This window comes from Pleurodeles waltl, chromosome 10 (genome assembly GCF_031143425.1).
Source record: "Pleurodeles waltl isolate 20211129_DDA chromosome 10, aPleWal1.hap1.20221129, whole genome shotgun sequence".
Classification (NCBI taxonomy): Eukaryota; Metazoa; Chordata; class Amphibia; order Caudata; family Salamandridae; genus Pleurodeles; species Pleurodeles waltl.
In genome coordinates this window covers 124544662-124563837 of record NC_090449.1, presented here as the reverse complement: position 1 = coordinate 124563837, position 19176 = coordinate 124544662, and positions in this window count along the sequence as shown.

Genomic DNA, 19176 nt, shown 5'->3' with positions numbered 1-19176 from the left:
ATTGCGGGCCTCCCACTGTTGCATGACTTCCTAGTGGTTGTCCCTTTGCAGCTGCTTGATCTCCCCCATCATGGCAAGTACCTGGCCTATCACGCCTTGGGATTGTTGGTAGACTCCCAAGACTTGGTAGATGGTGTCCTGGCCAGAACTTCCCCTAGCTGCCTCATGCCGCCGACCCACACCATCCCTCCCACAAACCCTACCCCCACGTGCCTGCGCCCTTAGCACAGTTTGCCCACTGCCACTGGTGCCAGGTGCTTCATTGTCAGGATTGTCAAGTTGTAACTCTGGTACCTGTACTGTGGGGCACATGATGGTTGTAACTGTTCTTGGGACACAGGATTAGAGGTAACTGGTTGCCTGGGATGTAGATGCAACAGGGCTGGGAGGAGTCAATGTGGGCAGGGTGCAGCTAGCAGTTGTCTTCTGACTAGGTAGCCCAGATGGGCTGGGGCCATCCTCATTGTCCACACATTCAGGAGTGCTGTCCTCAATGAGGGCTTCTACGGGGGGAGGTGACTATCTCAGGTGTGTTCTCCATGGTCTCAATGGCGCGTAGACATGTTGAAGATGTGGAACAGACAAACACAGATTGTCATGTAACATGTGGTACCAACTTTGTGAGATAGATATGTTTTGCCCCATGTACAGATTGGGTTTGCTTGATCCCCTCATATTACATTGACACCTGCTTTCAGTGCAGGAGACCTAATATATGTGGTACAGATAATTCCTATTTAGGTCAACTTGCTTCAGGATTTCAGAGTATCTTGGCAGTTGGATGTCTGTTTATTGTCTGTTTATTGAATCAAACCTTGGCAGCAGTTTAGCCTTATTTGTTTAATGGTACCTCCCAGTTAGCAGTACTTTATTATTGAGTCAACAGACAGCTGCACACTGTCATGTGGACACTGAGCTGGCCACCAAATTAGGAGTAACCATTCTACCTGGTCATTTGTGTGAGGTTACAACAAGTACAGCACACTGCAAATATGTGAGATCCCTCCAGGTGAGTACAATTCAAAAGTTAATGGGAGGTGGAAGGGACAGTTTAGCAGAGGACACAGTTGCAGCTGTGTGTTAGTGGTATTTCACTGGCAGATATCCATAGCATTGCTGTCATTGCCACAGGCTGTACAATTGTGGAGCATTCAGGTGGGTTTACTCCATTGCTCAGTTTACATGCAAGGCTATTCTCAATCTGGTACACTGTTCAGGTTTTCTTAATGGTAGAACAGTGCCTGCTGGGAGTGGTAGTGCTGTCAGTCGCTGTAGTACCCACACCAAACACAGATACTGTGCAGACAAGTGAGTCAGGTTCACTTGTGAGATGCCAGATGGGGTATTCGGACAGTTGGACACAGGGGTGGTGAGTGGGTTGGCTGTTAAGGCGGCAAAAGGTGCTCAGTGAGCATGCATGCTAATACATTTTGGTGACAATCTTTTGTGTTGTGACTTACCTGACTCGACTCCTCCAAGTACTCCTGTCAGTCCCTCAGGATGCAGGATGCCCAAGACCTTCTCCTCCCATGATGTGAACTTGGGAGTGGAGGTGGGGGACCACTGACAGTCTTGCTGACTGCCAGCTGGTGCCTTGCAGGCATGGAATGGACCTTTCGCCCAAGGTCGTTCCACCTCTTCCTGATGTCGTCCCTTGTGCGTGGATAGCTGCCTACAGAATTCACCCTGTCAACTATTCTTTGCTACATTTCCATTTTCTGAGCAATAATAGTTTGCTGGACTTGGGCTCCAAATAAGTGTGACTCTATTCTGATAATTTCTTCCACCATGACCCTTCACTCATTGTCAGTGAAACGGAGATGTTTCTGTGGTGACATGGTAGTGGTCGAGGACAAGAAAAAGTAAAAAACATCGATGATGAGGTGTGCTGCTGTGCTGTGAGGGGGTGACGGTTGGTGTGTGATCTGTAGAGGTGCTATTTTGTGTGGTGGGTGTTTTGTGCGGTTGTTGGATGAGTGTTATGTGAAGTTTGGAGGGGGACCTAATGTATGTTTCTGTGCGTCTCTGCTTTTCGGCTCTGGCTTCTATGTGTGGCGTTCTTGTTGCAAAGGATTGGGGTGTGTGAAGGGGTGTGTCCTATACTGCCATTTGTAGGTGTGTCGGGTGTGTGGATGTGTGTCAGCTGTATGGAATTTGAGCTATCCAGTCTGTTGTTGTGTTTTATTGTAGTGAGCGCCAAATGCCGCAGTTTGCACCGCCATTGGTTGTCCACCATTGAAGAACCGCCTTTCTGATTTGTGAGTCATAAAATGTTCGATGGTTGTTTGATGGACTGGTGGTGGGACCGCCTCTTTCCCGCCTTCCAGAGTCCTGGCAGTGTTGTTTTTTTGGCTGGCATTTGGCGATCCTGCCTGTGTAACTCGTAATATGGCGGTCTGTATGACCACCAACATGGCAGACTTTTGGCGGCCGCCACCATGGCTGTCTGACGGTCAGACCGCTAATCTTGTAATGAGGCCCTCAGTCTGTTATGTGGTCTAAATTCTTTAGCACATTATGCTGCTGCATGTAAAATGGGAATCCTGGCTTGTGTTGTAACACAACCACACAGCCATAGACACACCTACCACACAAACATCTGCACCAGCATTTCACTCATGCACCACACACACCATTTTATGGAAATAAATACACACATTATGATGAGTGAACTGTAAACTTGCCTATATGTGAGGAAGGCTAAGGCTGCTGGATATGTTTACCTTTTCTTTGTGTGAGAGGCAGTGGCCACTCTTGTTGCGTGTGTTGCTATCGCAGTGTGTATGTGAAGGAACCTTGCACAGCTTTTGCATATGCTGTAATTGCTCTGTGTGTTTGCGAGGAAGTGTGTATAGCTGTTCCCTGTTTGTAGCCCTAACTTGTGTACGTTGGTGTTGTACCACCGTTGCCTAGTCTGTGCCCTCAATTAGACAAGCTTAGTAGTAAAACTCTACTACTCTTTATACATACACCACAACGACTGGCATCAGAAGTGTTCAGTGCCCTTGTGCAAAATTTACAGCTGTTTTCAGAAAATGGAAGAGGAGATCTGGAATGTAAAACTGAAGATTTTGTGACTGGTCCTTCACTTTATATATTACCAGTTAATAAGTGAATCATGTTCAAAGCTTTAACGACTCTACACGAAGCATTGCGCCAAGACTCCAAACTTTTAACGCTAATTTGCAGTTTCTAAATATCTTTTGTCTCGCAATAAAAATGGATAGTGCCACGAAACCACGCAGGTGTACATTACGCTGTAAAACACGTGTCCTAATCATGGTCGTCATTTAGGGGTCGCCAAGGGTCACGGCTGCGACCCCTGGCACTGCCTTTACGACCCCTGGCTTCAGAGGTGGCAAATTCACTGCCAGGAAAACAGTGACTGCTGTAAAATGTGGATGTGCCCATTTCATGGCAGCTGAGGTAAGTAAAAATGCTTTTTAAATGTATGCTGTGTGTGTGCTTGCCGGTGAGAGTGTGTTTATGTGAGAGAATGTGTGTGTAAGTGTGAATTTGTGTGTATACTTAAGTATGTGTCTGTGAACGAAAGTAGAGGTCAAAGGGCGTGTGATATCACCTCCTCTACAATTTCACTTTGGTGCATTGACGCCCATGACCCTAATCCTTATATAATTGTGACTGGAGTTTAGCTGTTAAATCCTTACTGTGAACTTTCCTCGTTTTTTTGGTGCACACTCTTGCAGAGGTTTCAGCACCTATTTAAAGGATGCACGGTAATGGAATAATGCCCCACGTTCTAGAGGAAAATATTAAAACTTCAAGAGAATCCGCCTTCTGACGTTTCCTCCGCCATATAGATAGCTTATTGAAGAAATTTCAGCTCATAGTTTCTTCCTCCTAATCAGCATGCATTTTCCTCCTGAATTCAGAAGATTCCCCATTACTACCCAGCACTAAACCAGGTCTTATATCCTTACAAAGACACTGATGAAGCTAGGCATGTGCTGTAATCGGTCGAGTGCATAGGACAGCAGTGGCTGTCTACAAACAAAAAGAGAAGCATTGCTTTCATGTACAGCAAACGTTTACTGTGGGAATTTGTGTCTTGAATTGAACTGATTAATTTCATAGTAAGTTAGAGGATATTATCTTCTGTTAGTCACATTTAAAATTATTTGAAATGTGCAGTGAAAATTATAAACAGAGGATCAAAATGTTTGAGAAACCCTATATAAACATTTGTGTTCGACAAGTTCTCTACAAACTATAAATTCCTTGCAAGTACCAAAACAAGCTAAATTGTCAATTTCATATACACAAAATATATTTTTTTTAGTTTTCATAGAATATTAAACCTGCTTGAGTGCGTTTTACCAACTGTTCATACATGTAAATCGCACTGCAGGGTTGCATGTGTTCTTGCCAGAGCGATCATGTGCTGAAAGGGAACGCGTGTACTAAATGTCAGTGCTGGATACACCTGATTACACAGAGTGAAGGCCAAGAACTGGAGACACGTGTCGATCACTGCGTTGCTACCTAAAGATGATAATTCCAAAGAATACAGGTCTAGAATGGCCATGGAACTGACATTTTCATTGATTAATTATTAACGGGGAGGCCATAGTCTGAATGGTCAGTGACACTCCAGTCATTTCTCAACCTGAACTGTAAGTATCTCGCAGTGTGGATAAAGTTTAAGTGGACGTGAAGGCAGGATTTCCCCAATACATCAATGTAGCCATCCATTCATCCCAAAAGCGTATTTCCATTCATTCTTCCATCTATTTATTCATCCATGTCTAACTGCACGTGCGCTGTCTGCGTCTGCGGGGTTACCTTTATGTTGTTTATCGACATGGGCGTTTTTTGTCCGCATGTATGCCTTTTTGCACGTATATAGGAATCTGAAGGTGTGTTGTTCTGGGTATATGAGTGCTTATACCTCTGTATTTGAGTTTTACTTGCAGTGGTACATACCTTTTTTTGGTTTCTACGAATGTGTGCTCGTGTGCCTGTTTTTGTACATTGATGCTTATAGGTCTGTAGTCTGTGTGCATGCCTGCCTCTGTGTCTTTTGAACTGTGTGAATGGGTTTCTGTTTTTAAACTGTATTCATGGGCGTTTGCAGGTCTGTGTGTGTAAGGATGCCTACATATGTCCTGTTCTGTGGCTACTACATATGTGCATGTGTGTGAGTGTGCTTCATTATGCGTGCTTGTTGTGCTCTGTGAGCATGCACCAAGTAAAACTCAAACTTGCTTTTTCAATGCTTGTTTTTAAGTGCCGTGTTTTTCAGTTTAGATCAAATAATTTCACGCTTTTTAAGAGCCGTGTGTAGCATTTCAGCTCTACCTACTACCAATTTAGGGCTTGGTGATATAAGTCTGCTCTGTAATAGTTCCCCCTCTTTAATATTCTCGTGACAAGGGATTTGCTCTCGGCCTGATCCTAAAATTTAAGAGCATTTATAAGCTGCGTTATTACCCTTTCTGCATTAATGTCTTTCGGCTGTACTTCTTAGCTTTTATTGTTCCTTTATTGTACCCAAATGTAAAGAACAATAAACTGGAAGTACAAGAGGAATGTGACGGGAGGCAGAGAGCATTTGGAGACAGAAGAGAGTAGGAAAGGCAAGGGAGGAAGAGACGGATCCTTAAGAAGTAAAGAAAGGTATCACAAAGAGTAGAGGCAGGGGTGTAAATTCCGGGTGGTATTTGGGGTGTTAAACCTCCCCAATAAATTTATTTTCTGATATTTGGGTACAGGTGCATTAATAGCGCACATACACTCTCTCCTCTCTGTTTTGAAAGCCCTTGAAAAACGTTGGTCATTTTAAAAAATATTGGGGCATATTTACAAGCACCTAGTGTCGCCTTGCACCGCTTGAGCGTCATTTTTTTTTCTCGCTAAGGCTGCGTCAAGGAGGCTTTTTCATCAAGCCAGATTTACAAAGTGGCTTTTGCACCACTTTGTAACCCCTTGTGCAACATTATGCCTGCGTCTGGCATAATGTATGCCAGGGGGCGTTCCCCCGTTAGGAGGCCCAGAAAAAACGACGCAGCAAACTTTACAAGATTTCACTGCCCCATTTTTCCTGTCATTTTAAGTGATGTTCCCATTGTTTCCAATGGGCCTCCCCAAACCTTGCTGGACGATCTCCATAGTTTTTGCGCCACAATAGCGTAAAAAATGTTAACGCTATTGTGCTAAAGTGCGCCATGGTGTGCCGTATTGTAAATACTACGCTACCATGGTGACATTAAGGTGATGCAGGAAGATGCAAGAAAAGTGGTGCATCATAGCTGATGCACCACTTTCTTGTAAATATGCCCTATTGTGTTTTCCCTCACTTAGTACTCCAACCAATCTGCAATCCTCTCCTTTCCAATGCACCTTAGACCTCTGTCATGCACCACGCTTGTCCTATAATGTATTTTAACATTATATGCCATAGTGATTGTTGGGAAAATCTTAAGTTCATGCCCCACCTCCAACTCCTTACAGACCCAGCTACACCAGTGAGTAGAGGAAGGAGAAATACTAAAAAGAAGATAGAGAGATGAAATGGATTGGCAGAAGGGAAGGATCATTAAGGAACGGGGAAGCAAATGAAATCAAAAGCGAGTGAGAGTTAGTGGGGAAGGGAGAAGGCGGCCTTCAAAAGGAAGAAGGGGAGCAAATAAATTAGAAGAAAGAAAGAAAAAACAGAAGAGAGACAAAGCGAGGAAGAAATTTAGGGGAAGGGAAGGGCGACAAATCCAAAAGAAGAAGTTGGAAGCAGATGAAAGAGAAGAAAAGGAAGGAAAAAGAGACGAGAGAGGGAAAAATGTTAATGGAAGGTTGGAAGATAGTACTTTAGGAAACAGAGGGAATCAAATTAAAGAGGAGAGGAGGAAATTAAGGAAAAACGAAAAAAGACAATGGTCTTGAGAGTCAGAGAAATGTAGGGGAAGAGGGGATGACACAGCTCAAAGGAGGAGAGAGAAGTAATCGAAAGAGTAGAGAAGTCAAAGCAAAAAAAGAGTTTGAGAAATTAATAGGATGCACAAAAGAGATAATTCCCCATGCAGGAGACGGAAGTAACTGAAAGAGCAGAGAAGAAAACTGAAATTGAAAAGATCGAGCAAGAAAGAGAGATGAAAGGAAGAAGAGGAACAGATAAGTATGGTCTTCAAAGCAGGGTAAATGATCACAAGAACATAGGTAGGGACATTGGAGGCCGCCACAAGGGAATGGCAGGAGCATGGGTGGGAGGGGGGCGGGGGGAACAAACATTAAAAAAAAAACCTTACCTTTCATGTTGCTGCTGCTGCCGCTGGCCGCCTCACTCCTCTTCTCTCCCGATGGTGATGGTGTCCCAGCCGTCCCTGAGACACCACCAGAGGCCCCCCAAGCAATCCTGACGCTGCTCTAATGCTATACCTAGAATGAGAGCAGCATCAGGCTTGGTCTGCCATTCAGACAGTTCACTGGGGTATGTGCAGTTTCTCCAACCCAGCTGTGTTGCTCTGCCGGGTTGGAGAAACCTAAGTGCGCATGTCAGTTTGGCCAGCCTAAGATGGCTGTCCAAACTGACATGCGCACTTAAGTGCACTCCACTTCTCTCTCTCCCCCAGCCCCCCATGGCCCAGCCCCACCCGTCCCTGCACATGCTGGCTCAGCCAGCAGCTGAAAAATAAAACGATGATAAAATATTGATTTATTTTTCAGCTTCTGGCTCGTAGTGAAGTAGTCACCCCTGGGTAAGGTTCTAATTTATATATTTATCGGCTACCCCATCCCTCTGATTTTTTTACTGCTGGAGGGGGGCTTGTCTCCACCCATGCTGTTCCCGTGCTGCCCCACATTGAACTTCCCTATTCCTCCCAACACTTTTGGTTCAGTTTCTGCGACAGGAAGCAGTGTCCAGTGTCCTGGTAGGACTGCGTCGGAAGGGTTCAAGTGCCCTGCTCTCAGCATACTATCTCCCCCTTCGTATACAGAATAATGACGACCAATAACATGTCATCTTCCCATCCGCAAGCACAATATTTTCCTCCCACTAAAAAGTAATTCCAAAAAATAGTTTTTTTCTTGCATCAGGTTCTACAAGCTCTGTATTTCTTTCATCAGTCAGACTGCTCCTGTTGCTGGGATGACATGATGGCCATATTTGTTTATCTCCTGCTGACATGGGATTTTGAGGCCTGTGCTCGATGGTTGGAAATACTCATTCATCACAGTCAGATGTGTTTTTGGTGATTGTCGGCAGGGGTGTTCTCTTGACCTAGGTGTTGGGTGTAGTGATGTTGTAGAGGTGTTTTCTTGACCTTGATAGAATTGATGATTTTGTTGATGTCAGCGAATGTTTTGACGGGCTTTTCAGACAAGAAAAAATATTCAGCTGGTGATTCAGTCGATTCAAGGAGATGTGAGAAACAGTGTTTGGGTGATTTTGGAGCTGTTATTTCCTGACTATGTTCACATTCTCATCCACTGGACACAGTGCTTGGAGCTGGTGAATTTCGCCGCTAAGAAATTATAGTCGCATGTTCTTTCACATCCCGGTCTGCTGACTGTTCTTGACTTCGTTGACGTATGTGCCTTACTCTATTATTTTGGATTGTGCACTCTTTTTGTGAGATTGGTAGCTGCCTCATAAATGTCTCTCTCATTTGTGGTGCCTTTTGTATTTGTGTTCTCATTTCCGGTGTGTGGTAGTGTTCCCTGTTTTTATGAGGCTTGTCTCTTTCTCTCACCTCCTATGTCGGGTGTTGTTCTGGTCTCTTTCATGAAATGTGTCACTTCGCGATACTTCCTCATAGGTGTCAATTTATGCTGGATGCCCCGTGTGACACACGCCTCCCACATATCTCTATACCTTGATTGACCAAAAGCCTAAATGAGTAGGCCTCTGTCAGGATTCTATGGTGTGGATGACAAAGCCAACCCTGTGCATCCCTGTGAGTCTGAACTCCAGGTGCTCAGTAGATCAAGCACTGCGTATAAGGCTCTGGGAGAAACAGATAAGAAGGATAAAGGAAGGGAGAAACACTGGGATGGCCCCACAGAGTTCTTAGAACTGCTACCCTCGCTTGTAGTTGTCCACTGTGCGAGACACAGCACATTACTATGTGTGGACATCAACTGGAACATCAATATTCCTACTATCTGCCAGGTTAATTGATAGTACACACCACTGCAGACTAAAGTAAGGCGTCTCCCACAGCGCTGGGGAACACTCCAACAGTGGACTCAAATGAGTACATCATAGGAGCAGCAGGACCCCAGGAGCATGTTCATAGCTCGAACAGCACAGTGCAGAGGTTTAGCAGAATATCATTAGAGGGAGTGACCAAACAACAAAGGTGCACAGGGAGGAATGGCCCTCTGGTATGAAAGTGAAGAAGCCCAACAAAATGCACAGTTGTCAGGCACGCTGTTCATAGTTCTGCTCCGTTGAATACTGTCTCTTCGCTACTTGATCTGGAAGAAGATTTTCGCCATCTTGAATTGGGAAGTCTGTGCGCTTTACAATGGAAACACCTATGCTGACGGAATGAGAAGGACACTATCATTGCTGGCATTTGTAAAGTTGCATAATGGATTTAGATAGTCACCATGTCATTTTCTTATGTCTGTGCAGTCTGATATGCCCATGAACCGTTGACTGTCATGTCCTATTAGATCAAGCAGCAGCTTCAGTTTTTGTTTATGTCATGATTCTACTGTTATTTCGAGAAAGCCATCTAGTGCCTCTAGCCGCTCCTAATATTTCAGTCACTCACACTGGGTTTATTTAAGGAGTTCTGTTCTCCAGTGACACTTCACTCTGTTAGCTGTTTGCGGTCATCTGCCCTTGGTTGGACTTCTGGTCTATCCCCCTCACATGTGGTCGCTGTCCCAATGACACCAGGGGAATACCAAAATATGTATCCGAATTCCTTCCTGCTTCTAGGGTAGGCATACTCATACACCTCCATGTGGACTGAAACGTCACCATGCAATATCTTCGCTGTGCAAACAAAATAGGCTCTGCTTGCTGCCTTTCCACTCAATGGTACACAAATTACAAAACTTCAAAAGTATGTATGATTTAGTCGGGCTGCTGGGATCTGAAATTGTGATTTGCCAAACACTTCATGTTACAGCAGTGAAGATGTGTTACTCTTGACCTCTTTCTTGAATGTGTCGGGCATCCTGATTGTTGTATACATTTCCTTTGAACGTTTGCAGTTATGGTGGTCCTGTGCTGTTAATCAATATTGCTAAAACGCTGGTGAAGAGACAGCACTTGAAATGGTCCTCTCACCTTTTCCTTTGGTACCCCAAACTGTTTATGTGTCTAGTTTTGTGTGCTGTGGCCCCTGTCTTTGTGCCCACACACTGTTTATTTCATGCGTGCTTCCCTTTTAATCACTTTTACTCTGAGTGTCTGTACTGGAACCTTGTTTCTTGCAACTTTTTTTCTTTAATCATTCTCGTACATGTGCCTCAACTTAAACTGAGTGTCCAGTTAGTTCCTAATCATTGCCTTTATGTAAGATGGCTAACTGAATGGACCTTCCCAATCCAGATATGGCCAACCTGAATGGATGGCACCTGATTTAGGCATGTTCACTCCCTTCTTGTGACATCCAGGGGCACTGAGATCTCGCACTGCTCCCTTATGTCCCCGACTAGGCTTTGGAATAGGTGTTCTGCTTTGGGAATCAAGGCAAGGTCTTTCTTCATTTTCTACATCCACCACTGTGTGCCTTGGACGTCACTGCCCGCGTGTCGTCAGAGGCTGACAGGGAGGTCTTTTTATTGCTGCCTCTCCTTGTTGGGGGGACACAGTCACAGGGACCCTTAGTGTAGCACTCTCCCTCTGCCCTCGTGCCGTTCTTCTGGTGCTGACACAAGCACAGCTATTCAGTCCTGGGTTTGCTCCTCGCTTTTCTGTGGGTATCTCACCTGCCACAGCTCAATAGCTTTACTTTCAGTCAGGCCTGCCCCTGACACGCTGCAAGCCCCAAGGCAGCGATGCCATCTGCTCTGAGCACATCGCTTCACTTTCTCACGGCTTATCCGCCACCATAACGGAGGTTTTCTTGGGACAGGAATCAGCCATTGTATAGAGCATGAGGCTCCCTCACTTTCATGGATGAAGCCCCGGGAGTCAGTTTCTGTTGAGAGATTGTGCTGAGTCTCCACTGGAAAAACGTGATTTTGTTTCTCCTTCATCATCAATTATAGTGTTCTTGGAGCTAAGTGACCATTGCACTGCGGGTCATAAGGGACAGTCTCCAGTCCTGAACCCTTCACTGACAGATCACTGCTTTCTGGTGTTTTAACCTACTTGATACAATGGAAGCAAAACAAGACTAGAACACCCAGAATGCACTAGATTGCAGGACTACGAACAATGTTTGTAATGCCCTGGAGTGAGGAAGTGTGGCAGGACGAACGGTATAAAAACCCACAGAGAGTAATTATGATGGTCAGGTAAGTGATTTATTTAAGTTTTATGGGATTGTCTCTAATTGTCCCTTTTCCCTCTCCTATGGTTTCAGTTCTTATGGCGTTGTCTTCTATACTTCTTCTTGACTTTTCTTGTCTCTTCTTCTTTCAGGTGGGTGTTCTCCCTGTCTGTTGGCAGCCTCCAAGGGTGTGATACCGTGGGGAAAAAGGAAAACGCTAAGGTAAGTGGGGTATTAAATATGTTTTTATGGTTTATTTAATTAAAGGGGAAGAGGTGACGTAGGGGAGGGGTGATGGTTGTGAGGTAGGGCAAAGTGAATAAACTCTCTATAGTGCACTTAATGTGACTCTTGTACTCTTTAAACTCCCGTCCAAATCCTCCCCTCACTCTGTCTTTGTCCCCTTCCCCAGTGCCCTCTTAGCAGTAATATTCCCTTTTGTGTCCCACAAGGACCGTACCTTAGCAAGCCACGACCCTCCTGGGTCGTGGCTGGAGCTGGGGTGTTCCTTCGGCGTAGAGTCCTCGATAATCCTCTCCGTCTTCTCTGCACTCCGCGATGGTGTGATCTCTCCCTCGTCTTCCGTCCTCCTCCCGTCTTGTTCCTTCTCCTCCTTCTTCTCTTGGTCGTTCGTCAGTCCCTTTAAATCGGGAACTTCCCGCCGTGTCGTTGCCGCGGCCCGGAAACCCTCCTGGGTTGCCGCGGCAACACTAGGACACCAGCTGTCCTCCGAGGGCGTTCCCACGGCAACGTGGGAACGCGGAAATGACGTGTCGGAGAGGTCCGACACGTCTATTCCGGCTGGTGCGAAGATTGTGTTCGGGCTCGCCCGTTCACACACCCCTTCCCAAGACCGGTCCTGGTCGAGGACCGAAAAGGTGCAAGGGTATCGGGACAAATAGTCAGCAGGACCTTGTTGCGACCCAGGGACGTGCCGAACCTGAAAGGAAAAAGGCTGCAGTTCAAGGAACCATCTTAAAATCCGGGAATTGGAATCTTTATGAGTGGCCATCCAGGTGAGGGGAGCGTGATCCGTGTATAGAATAAAGGGTCGTCCCAACAGATAATACTGTAAACTGTCCACTGCCCATTTAATGGCGAGGCACTCTCGTTCGATGATAGGATAATGGCGTTCCCGAGGGAATAGTTTCCTGCTAAGAAATAGGATAGGGAGATCCCGGCCCTCTCCGTCAGGCTGACTCAAAACTGCCCCTAGTCCCACATCGGAAGCATCTGTATACAGATGAAATGGTTTGGTGAAGTCTGGGCATTGTAATATCGGTTCCCTAGTCAGATAGGATTTTAATCTCTCAAAACTATTCGTCTGAAGGTCAGAAAAGGGTAACAAGTGGTTAGGATTGGATTTGGACAAGAGATCCGTGAGAGGCGCAGCAAGGGTGGAATATCCAGGTATGAACCTACGATAATAGCCTACTAGACCCAGAAAAGAGCGTAGGTCCTTCTTTGTTTTAGGGGTAGGGGCATTTTTTATGGCTTCTACTTTTTTTATTTGGGGTTGAAGAGTGCCTTGGCTAATATTGTACCCGAGGTACGAGATGTCGGATTTCCCTAGAACACATTTCTTGGGGTTGGCTGTTAATCCTGCTTTTGTCAGGGTATGGCAAATTTTCTCCAGATGGTTTAGATGATCCCCCCATGACTCGCTAAAAATGACTACATCATCCAAATAAGCCGCCGAGAATGTTTGGAAGGGCTTTAGTAACCTATCCATTAACCTTTGGAAGGTAGCTGGAGCTCCATGTAGGCCAAAAGGTAACACTGCGAAATGATAAAGCCCAGATTGGGTGGAGAAGGCTGTTTTTTCTTTATCCTCTGGGGCCAGAGGAATCTGCCAGTACCCTTTAGTCAAGTCTATTGTGGACATATATTTAGCTTTCCCTAATTTTTCAAGGACGTCGTCTACTCTAGGAATTGGATAGGTGTCAAACATAGAAATTTCATTAAGTTTCCGAAAATCTATGCAGAATCTTACAGTCCCATCAGGTTTTGGTACTAGGACTACCGGGGAGCACCAGGGACTATTAGAGGATTCCACCACTCCAAGAGCTAACATTTTCTGGATCTCATCCTCTATGATGTGTTTTCTCGCTTCTGGAATCCGATAAGGTCGTAAGCGGACTACTTTACCCGGAGTGGTTCGTATTTGATGATAAATCAAAGAGGTTTTTCCGGGGTTTTCTGAAAAAAACTTTTGGAAGTGACTCAATAGGAAAAATAACTGCCCTTTCTCAGACCTGGTTAATGACTCATTGATAGAGGGTAAGTTATTATTTTCGTGCTGATAGTTAGGGTAACACTCAATGTTTAATTCCTTACTTGGACATAGAAACTGTCCCATTTCTGCTACATTGTCTGTGTTCTCCGACGCTTTCCATTTCTTTAATAGATTTACATGATAAATTTGTGTCTTTTTAGGGTTAGCCGTTAACTCAATCAAATAAGTAACAGGAGAGACTGCTCGGATCACTTGATAAGGACCTTGCCATCTGGCGAGAAGTTTTTGTTCAGACGTGGGACGCATTATGAGAACTTGATCTCCTGGTTGAAAAACTCTCAACTTACTCCCTTTGTCATAATAGTGTTTTTGTGTTGTTTGTGCCTGTTCCATATTTTCTCGTACCTCCTCCCATAGCCCTTGTAAATGGGACTTTAAGTTGTGGGTGTATTCCAGCAATGGTCTTCCCCCTTCCTCAGCTTCTTCTTCCCAAGTTTCTATGGCCATGTCTAAAAGGGAGCGTGGTTGCCGTCCGAACACTAATTCGAATGGGCTATGTCCTGTGGATGCCTGCTCATGAGTTCTGATAGCGTACAAAACTAACGGTAATTTTTTATCCCAATCTCTCCCTGAATCAGTGACTATTTTCTTTAGTAGGGTTTTGATGGTCCGATTGTAGCGTTCCACCAATCCATCTGTCTGCGGATGATAAACGGATGTTCTTATTTGGGAAATCCCTAAGGTCTTACAAACTTGTTTCATGAGATTAGACATGAATGGGGTCCCTTGGTCTGTGAGTATTTCTCGGGGAAACCCTATTCGAGCGAAAACTGTTATCATTGCTTGTGCGACAGATTTTGTGGTCATACTGGTCAAGGGAATGGCCTCTGGGTATCGGGTGGCATAGTCAACGATCACCAATATATATGTGTGTCCTTTAGAAGAAGGCACTAAGGGTCCAATTAAATCCATCCCCACCCTGCTAAATGGTATATCTATGATGGGAAGGGGCATAAGTGGTGCTTTCCTGGGCCTACCAGGTTCTGTCAGCTGACACCGGGGCCACTGGGAACAATACCTCCTGATGTGGGCAAAAACCCCTGGCCAATAAAAGCGTCTGAGGAGATACTCTTCTGTTTTTTCCCTCCCAAAATGTCCTCCCCCTGGTTGATTGTGAGCTAGGGTCAGGACTTGATTCCTAAAATTTTCGGGTACTATTAGCTGAAGTTTGTGATCCCCATCCCGGGTAGTGGTCACCCTATATAGGAGATTTCGTTTAACCAGGAAGTAAGGACCCACCTCTCCTGTTTCTTCTGTTTTTGCCGATTTCCAAGCCTGAGCGAGGGAAGGATCCTCTCTCTGTTGATGGTGGAAACTTAGGGCCGCATCATGTGTTTCTGCTATAAGTCCTTGATTTTGCTCCTGCTCGTTATGAGACCTGAATTGTACTTTTCTATCTCGTTTCTCTCTACGTGAAAGTTTCCTACGAGGTAAAGGACCTTCAATATTGCTTTCGGAAAAAGGAGCCTCAATCCACCAATCCTGGTGAATTTTGGGTTTTCGAAAATGATCCAGAAGTTCTGGGAAGTGTCCATAGTCAGTACCAATGATACATTCCTCAATAAGTTGAGACATTACTCCCATCGGATGTAAATCCCTGTAATCTTCCCACTCTATGTTAACTCCTGTCACGGGGTACTGTTCCTTATCACCGTGAATACAACAAATCGTGACCCACCTACTGGATTCCCTATCGATTGGGCTTATTAAATCTTCGCGAACCACGGATTGGCTGCAACCCGAATCAATTAGAGCACATACAGACCGACCATTCAGTCTCAGGGTTTGTTTAAATTTACGGTCTCCCTGTCCTGTACAGAGTACGCGTCTCCGGGTCACTCCTATCTCCATAGGTTCACTTCCCTCTGGTTTCCGCGGGCACATACGAGCTATGTGCCCCCACTCTCCACAGTTATAGCACTGTGGTCCCTGTAAAGGAGGACCTTCTGTAAATCGACGTGGACCCGGGTCTTCTACCGGAAATCTGGGCGAAGGTTTTGGATTGGGTACAACAGGTTTTATGTTGGGTCTGGGTGGCATACCTCTCACATCTGTGGATCGATGGTATGCGCAGGCTAAGTCAATGGCCATGTCGGTATCCACCCTTGGATGTTGTCGTATCCAATTTTTTGTTGAAGTAGGTAAAGAGTCTAGATACTGTTCGAGGATAATAGTCTGTATAACCTCCTCTCTGCTATTCCCGATTGGACCCAGCCATTTCAAAGCCAAATCTTTCACGCGGAAGTAGAAGGTTCGGGGGTCCTCATTTGGTCCCCATTTTACTTTCCGAAATTTAACTCGATAATACTCGGTGTCATGGCCTACCCGTTCTAGGATGCTGGTCTTTATATCTTTATATGGTGTTGTTCCCCCGGGATTCGCTGCTTGATAGGCCGCTTGTAGGAGACCTGTAAGCAACGGCGCCACATATTGACCCCACCTGTCTTCCGGCCATTGAGCTGAAGAAGCCACCCTTTCAAAGTTAGTGAAGAAAGACTCCGGGTCTTCTCCCTCCTGATATTTTTGCAGCACCGAACTGGGTACATTGGGATGTACTTTGCTGGCGGCGATTGTTTCCGTTAATTTCTTCATGGCCGTTTCGTGAACCAGTTGGTTGTTGTAGGAAAGTACCATCTTGCCTGGCATGTTACCCCCATTTTTCACTGTATATATGTTGTTTTAGTTGTATGTGTCACTGGGACCCTGGTAACCCAGGGCCCCAGTGCTCATAAGTGTGCCTGAATGTGTTACCTGTGTAGTGACTAACTGTCTCACTGAGGCTCTGCTAATCAGAACCTCAGTGGTTATGCTCTCTCATTTCTTTCCAAATTGTCACTAACAGGCTAGTGACCATTTTTACCAATTTACATTGGCTTACTGGAACACCCTTATAATTCCCTAGTATATGGTACTGAGGTACCCAGGGTATTGGGGTTCCAGGAGATCCCTATGGGCTGCAGCATTTCTTTTGCCACCCATAGGGAGCTCTGACAATTCTTACACAGGCCTGCCACTGCAGCCTGAGTGAAATAACGTCCACGTTATTTCACAGCCATTTTACACTGCACTTAAGTAACTTATAAGTCACCTATATGTCTAACCTTTACCTGGTAAAGGTTAGGTGCAAAGTTACTTAGTGTGAGGGCACCCTGGCACTAGCCAAGGTGCCCCCACATTGTTCAGAGCCAATTCCCTGAACTTTGTGAGTGCGGGGACACCATTACACGCGTGCACTACATATAGGTCACTACCTATATGTAGCTTCACAATGGTAACTCCGAATATGGCCATGTAACATGTCTATGATCATGGAATTGCCCCCTCTATGCCATCCTGGCATAGTTGGCACAATCCCATGATCCCAGTGGTCTGTAGCACAGACCCTGGTACTGCCAAACTGCCCTTCCTGGGGTTTCACTGCAGCTGCTGCTGCTGCCAACCCCTCAGACAGGCAGCTGCCCTCCTGGGGTACAGCCAGGCCTGGCCCAGGATGGCAGAACAAAGAACTTCCTCTGAGAGAGGGTGTGACACCCTCTCCCTTTGGAAAATGGTGTGAAGGCAGGGGAGGAGTAGCCTCCCCCAGCCTCTGGAAATGCTTTGTTGGGCACAGATGTGCCCAATTCTGCATAAGCCAGTCTACACGGTTCAGGGACCCCTTAGCCCCTGCTCTGGCGCGAAACTGGACAAAGGAAAGGGGAGTGACCACTCCCCTGACCTGCACCTCCCCTGGGAGGTGTCCAGAGCTCCTCCAGTGTGCTCCAGACCTCTGCCATCTTGGAAACAGAGGTGCTGCTGGCACACTGGACTGCTCTGAGTGGCCAGTGCCACCAGGTGACGTCAGAGACTCCTGCTGATAGGCTCCTTCAGGTGTTAGTAGCCTATCCTCTCTCCTAGGTAGCCAAACCCTCTTTTCTGGCTATTTAGGGTCTCTGTCTCTGGGGAAACTTCAGATAACGAATGCAAGAGCTCATCCGAGTTCCTCTGCATCTCCCTCTTCACCTTCTGATAAGGAATCGACTGCTGACCGCGCTGGAAGCCTGCAAACCTGCAACATAGTAGCAAAGACGACTACTGCAACTCTGTAACGCTGATCCTGCCGCCTTCTCGACTGTTTTCCTGCTTGTGCATGCTGTGGGGGTAGCCTGCCTCCTCTCTGCACCAGAAGCTCAGAAGAAATCTCCAGTGGGTCGACGGAATCTTCCCCCTGCAACCGCAGGCACCAAAAAGCTGCATTACCGGTCCCTTGGGTCTCCTCTCAGCACGACGAGCGAGGTCCCTCGAATCCAGCGACTCTGTCCAAGTGACCCCCACAGTCCAGTGACTCTTCAGCCCAAGTTTGGTGGAGGTAAGTCCTTGCCTCACCTCGCTGGGCTGCATTGCTGGGAACCGCGACTTTGCAGCTACTCCGGCCCCTGTGCACTTCCGGCGGAAATCCTTTGTGCACAGCCAAGCCTGGGTCCACGGCACTCTAACCTGCATTGCACGACTTTCTAAGTTGGTATCGTTGGCTCTTCAAGGCTGACTGTAAGGCCTCCCTGTCCTCTTTCGCCTCTCGTTGGTGAGCTTCCCATACTAACTGCAGATGGCGTTGGCCTTCTGCTAGTTGTTTAATCATATCTTCTAGGGACGGATCGTCACTCATTATGTATACCGTTCGGGTACCCGTGGATGGTTCCTTTCCTTCAGATCCCACTTCTGACACCACTGTGGCAGGACGAACGGTATAAAAACCCACAGAGAGTAATTATGATGGTCAGGTAAGTGATTTATTTAACTTTTATGGGATTGTCTCTAATTGTCCCTTTTCCCTCTCCTATGGTTTCAGTTCTTATGGCGTTGTCTTCTATTCTTCTTCTTGACTTTTCTTGTCTCTTCTTCTTTCAGGTGGGTGTTCTCCCTGTCTGTTGGCAGCCTCCAAGGGTGTGATACTGTGGGGAAAAAGGAAAACGCTAAGGTAAGTGGGGTATTAAATATGTTTTTATGGTTTATTTAATTAAAGGGGAAGAGGTGACGTAGGGGAGGGGTGATGGTTGTGAGGTAGGGCAAAGTGAATAAACTCTCTATAGTGCACTTAATGTGACTCTTGTGCTCTTTAAACTCCCGTCCAAATCCTCCCCTCACTCTGTCTTTGTCCCCTTCCCCAGTGCCCTCTTAGCAGTAATATTCCCTTTTGTGTCCCACAAGGACCGTACCTTAGCAAGCCACGACCCTCCTGGGTCGTGGCTGGAGCTGGGGTGTTCCTTCGGCGTAGAGTCCTGGATAATCCTCTCCGTCTTCTCTGCACTCTGCGATGGTCTGATCTCTCCCTCGTCTTCCGTCCTCCTCCCGTCTTGTTCCTTCTCCTCCTTCTTCTCTTGGTCGTTCGTCAGTCCCTTTAAATCGGGAACTTCCCGCCGCGTCGTTGCCGCGGCCCGGAAACCCTCCTGGGTTGCCGCGGCAAAACTAGGACACCAGCTGTCCTCCGAGGGCGTT